Here is a 6,000-nt window from a genome sequence, read left to right as displayed (position 1 = left end):
ACTGCAAAAAGTAAAATACATACATTTCTCAATCATTGTGTATACTTTTATGTTCTTTTACATGAATGTAAATATGCATGTATTGTGGAAGCAAAAATTGTTAAAATACAATATAGTTATGAAGAGTATTAGTATTTTGTTCAAACATTTTAAAAGATGGAACCAAAAAAATTCCTATAGTGATTACAACAATAAAGGCAAATATGATGTTAGAGTATCCAACATTTGGAAGCTTAAGCATGAGATAGAAGACATTAATGTACCTCTGAAAATATATAACGAGATTTGTGTAAGAGCGTATATGTCGTTGAAAGAGAATAAGGATTTGAAAAGGTATCCCCTTTGTATAACTGTATTTATGAAGGATTGTGAATTAACTGAGAGAAATCTTGATGAAGACGGGGTTGAAATATGTGGAATAGATGGAGGTGATACATTTGATACACAATTATTAGTGCTTAGTATGTCATTCGTGAGCGATATGAACATTGTGATATTATTTCAAACATTCATAAAAAAAAAAAGTAATGACAGATAAAGTTTACAAGGACAGGGGAACTTTAAAACTTTTGATAATGCAGTATGTCATTGATCATAGATTTCAGTGAAAAAAAAATAGATAAAGTAAAATTAGGTATGTATATTCGTATGCTTTTATATTTGTATACTTAATTAATTATTCTATGGACAATCATCTTGTATGTATTATGTGTATTTGTATTGTTAATCATTTCAACAATCATACACTTGTTTGTATGTCTGAAAATTGTGGATGAATAAAAAAGTCATCTAATATCAATTTATTGGAAATGTTTATAGTAAGAAATTCGTAAATGAATTTTTATCATATTGGATACTAACTATCATGGATCACATATAAGGATGAAGAAAATCGATGAAAATCAATTTTTATATCTTTTCATTTCTCTCTTTCGTTCATGAAAGAGTTTTGAAAGTTATAGCGCAATTGGTGTAGTGAATGGCGACCACTTCAAGAAACTTATAATGATATATTTATGTCTGCCAATACTCTAGATGGAGCAGGTAATTGATTCATAATAGGTAAAATTTAATGTAGTTTCAAAAATTGTATATTTTTTTATGAAATATTAAAATTTTATTGTTTGTATTCAAAAAATATATTGCCACTAGCATATGATATTGTTGATTCAGAGAATAATGCATCATGGACTTGATTCTTTAAACAATTTAGAGAAGCTCCTGATTTAAAACATAACATGGATGTTGCAACTGATGGAAACAAGAGTTTTGTAAAAGCAATTTCAAAGCTATGCAATGGAGTCTCACATTATGCTTGTACATAACATATGTGAAAAAATGTGAAGGAATCATACAATAGGCTTTCAAAAGTGTTTTGTGTCATGACAAAGGATACAAACAATCTGATTTTGATGACTAATGAAAAATCTTGAACAAGTTGATGTTCGGATAAAAGATTACTCTGAGTTGGCAGGGGCATGAACAATGGACTAGGGCATATGCAACACTTGATTGAGGATTTATTATGACATAAAAAATTACTGGTAAATAATTTTTCTGAGGAAGTTAGACAGATGTCTTGAAGATGGAATTTCACAAATCTTACATCTGCTTCCAATACATTCACCACACTTTGTGGTAAACCTCAAGAAATTCTTGCTGAAAATGAAGCACAATCAATAGGTACGACGATATGTTCTTGATTAGTCTTGATGCTCCCAGATGTTTTGATGATATCCTCACAAATGTAGGGATTCGGTCTTCTACAGAGTATGCTCATGCAGGACCATATGCTATAAGCTGACCACGTCAGAGTTTGGTGAAGTCGTCAGTGTAACACACCAATCAAAAGGGACGAGGTTGTTTGTACACCAATTAATTAATAACTCTTCATGATTGATAAATTCAACATTACAAACACCAAATCATTAATTCATGCAAAGTGATAAATTCAAGTTTCAAAACACAAAGGGACCTCATAGATTGCTTTATTGCTTCCTGAACTAGTTGTTTCTTTGAGTGCTTGTATTTGGTATTATATTGTAGGATTCATTTCGCTTATGATAGAAACGTTTCAACCTTGGGTGAATTATTGTAAGAACTTAGTTGAAGGCAACTTAGTGTCTTACGTCAAAGTATATATTAATAAGTTTGATTAGTATAGTGGGCAATGCATGTTTGTTTTTGGCTCATTGAGTGATACTGTATTACTCAGAATAGAGATTAGGAGGCTAATCTATGTGTGATTGTAAACTGATATTTACTTTGGCTTGTCAAGTTTAGTAAAAACAGTTTAAAAATCTTGTAAGACAGGTCGTTGAGTTACTCCCTTGAGCAAGGAGGTTTCCACGTAAAGTACATGTGTCATATTTACTTTCAATACATATCTTCTATTCATTATAGTTATGTTGAGGACCTGATCCTATCGTACTTAGTGGTCACAGACATTCCAATAGTTCTATTTTTTTTTCTTTCTTCTTTTGTATTTTATATATTTATCTAGTAACAACTTTTTATTAACAAACACATGAGAGAAACTATCAAAGTCTTTAGCCTTCAAAAATATTTCTCTTTTGCCTTGGTATTTGCTAAAAGGTTTGCTAGTATGTTTTTCTTATGCTAGAAATGCTTAATTTTTGAACTGGCTAGCTTCCTAATCAATAACAAGTATTCATTAATAATAACATTATAAACATTGTATCTTTTATTGATCATATCAATCTCCTATAGAGTTCGTGGAAACTTCTAGAGGTATGAGTCATTATTATTAGGGAAAAGGGTCTGATATACCCCTCAAATTTGTCATTTAGAGCTGATATACCCCTCGTTATAAAAGTGACTCATATATACCCCTACTTGTAAACAAATGGCTCACATATACCCTTTTCCTCTAACGGAAATAAAAAAAATAAATTTAATCTAAATTTTTATTATTTTTTTCTGAAAAATATAATCCCATATGAGTAAATTTAATCCTCGTCAAACATATTTTTTTTTTAACTTTTTTTTAATTTCAATGACTAATTTATAATTATTATTTTGATAATCAAATTTATTTATGTTTCACTAATATTCTTGTAAAACTTATTGTAGATGACCAAATTTTTTCTTCGAATACGAAATTAAATTACAATACACACAAAAAAAATAGTTTAATTTTTTTTCTTTAAACAAAGGAATGAAAGAAAAAAACAAAATAAGAATAAGAAACTCAAATAATTATAATAAAAGAAGTCAAAAAATAATTTATGTATGAAAAAAATTAAAATATACCTTGAACTTTGATAGAAGAATCATATATACTCCTAAATAATTTTTTAACTTCCGTTAAATGAAGGGTATATGTGAGTCATTTTGTAATGGCAGGGGTATATGTGAGCCGTTTGTATAACGGTAAGGGCATATATGAGCCACTCTTATAACGAGGGGTATATTTGCTCCAAATGACAAAGTTGAGGGGTATATCAGACCCTTTTCCCTTATTATTATCGCAAGCAATATTCAATCTCGATGATCACTTAACTTTTAATATTTCATACAAAAATTCATTCTAATTCATTTACAATTCTAAAGTCACTCAATTAGCTATAAATATTGTGTGTTTTCTCATTGCTCTATTTATTTTTATAGTTATTTATCAGTGTAATATCGAATTTCAATTATTTATTTAATGCCCATTCACACAATTTTGGAATGAAATGTTGACAAAAACTGCAGCAAGCAACTTGAATATAGAAACCTTATTCTGAATTTATTTATTTTTATTATCAAGTTATGAACTCCCATTATTTGTTGGAATTTTGTTTTCCTTCTATCAAGTTTTTTATGTTTTTTATTTTATTTCAGCGGTATATATCATAATTTGTTATTATTGATTACTTAGTTTAAATAAGTCAATTACAAGATGAAATTTATTTTATATTTAAATAAAGAATTTTGTATTTTAAAAAGCTAAAAAATAAACTTCAAACAAAAATATATATTTTTTACTAAAGAATAAATTTAAAGCCACTTATTAATGTTTGACTTTAGCCATTAATTTTATATAGCCGCTCTTGTATGACTTATCCTGAAATGAAAGTTATACTTACGAGAGATGTTAAAAAAGATTTCACAACTTTTGCTATGGTGTTAGGAACAAAGATGGAGACACCTTTTTGTTCTCAAAGACACTAATGCTTCTTTGTTTATCTGATATATTCAGGGCGAAGTTAGAAGTCTGAATATAAATTCACTTGAATTTATAACTTTTTTAAGAAAATATATTTATTTTAAGAAATTTATCAAACATGTACTAAAACAACAAATCCTTTTATCTTTGATAATTTTGCACATATTTGACCATTCATGGTTAATATAGTGCTTAGCTCATTAATTTTGCTGAATAAGTCAAGTTTTTTTTTTTAAAAAAAAAACATAAAATAAAAACGTAAACTATCACTTTGTATTGCTACTTGAGAAAAATACATTTGAATAAGTCAAGTTCAATTCTAAGCTTGGTTAACAAACAAACAAATAAATTATTAGTCAAAATTGTTGAAAAAATCATATTGTAGACAATAAAATTCGCGTCGAGAAAACAATAATCAAGAACGGAAAATTATAGCAATAATTGATTTTATTATTTCAAATGCGAGTGTTACAATCTCTATAATTCCTCTGAATTCGCCTTTTCAAATATAAATTCAAGGGCTTTAAAGCTTGTTCTTGAATCTACGATTAACTTGAACTTGAACTTTATCTTGATCTTGACTTTTATTTGAACTCAAGGGCTTCGAGCTTGTTCTTGAATTCGGTGGTCTTGATCTTGATCGTTCTTGAACTTGAATGCTTGAATTCTTAAACTTGTAGCTTTGTAGAGAATTAAATGGCGTTTGTACCACAGAGTTTCTCTAGCTTATTGTTTAGAATTTTCTGTCCCATTTCTGAATTATGAGGACCCCTATTTATAGTTTTAGAATAGAGGAGTTGCGATTGGAATAGGATTCCCTTCAGCCAATCAGATTAAAGTGACATGACATTTGGGCTTTATGGAGCGGGCTTGTCATCTTTGACACATGTCATGATTCTATTGGTTTTCTTATTTGACTTGGCATGCCACATCATCTGCACACGTGGCGCCAAGATGGGCTCTAGAATGAGATGAGATTGGGTTTAACAAATTGGGTTCATCCAATGTAGCCCAAATCTATTAATTTAGACTTTAATTAAATCCATATTTATTGGACTTAAATATTTAACTCAATTATATCAATCCACAATATTTATTTGGATTAATATATTTATGAATTCAATATAATCCGAATCATTTTATAAATTTATATTTAATAAATTTTAAATGATTACACATATGTTTTAGAATAATTGAGTTGATTTTTTTTATTTATAAGGATTTGATCAATTCTTAATTTGATATTCTTTTTCAAACCAAAATTTATATGAAATATATTACTTCACCAAACATGACTTTTTGGAATTAAAATAATAGTAGAAAATACTTTTATTAAAATAAGAATAAGACATGGTGTACGTGAATTAAGATAGAGAGAATTGTTGTTATTATATTATATTATAATATACAAAAATAATAGGTAGTTGTGATCTATGAGGATTAGCATCTTTCTTGATGAAGAATAATAAAACATGGTTTACATCATTACATGTATTTATTTATTTCCCTATATTATACTATATAGTATATATATGATGTGAACATCTTTCGTGGCGATGTAAAATTTACTAGCATCGAATGTATATATTAATTCAATATATATATGTCATGATTTAAATTTATAGTTTATTTTATTTAATTTCAATTAATTAACATGTATTTTATTTATCAAATCATATAATAAAGGAAATTATATTAATTAATTATAAACACCTCATTGTGTAGATTTTTTTTTCCTAATTAGATATTGTTGTTCAAATTTCAATATAGAGATAAGATAATTCCATTTTAATATTTTATTTGCAAAATTTTAATGAATTAAGTTGATA

The sequence above is a fragment of the Solanum pennellii genome, chromosome 1 (genome assembly GCF_001406875.1).
Source record: "Solanum pennellii chromosome 1, SPENNV200".
NCBI lineage: Eukaryota > Viridiplantae > Streptophyta > Magnoliopsida > Solanales > Solanaceae > Solanum > Solanum pennellii.
Note: the sequence above shows the minus strand (reverse complement) of the source record.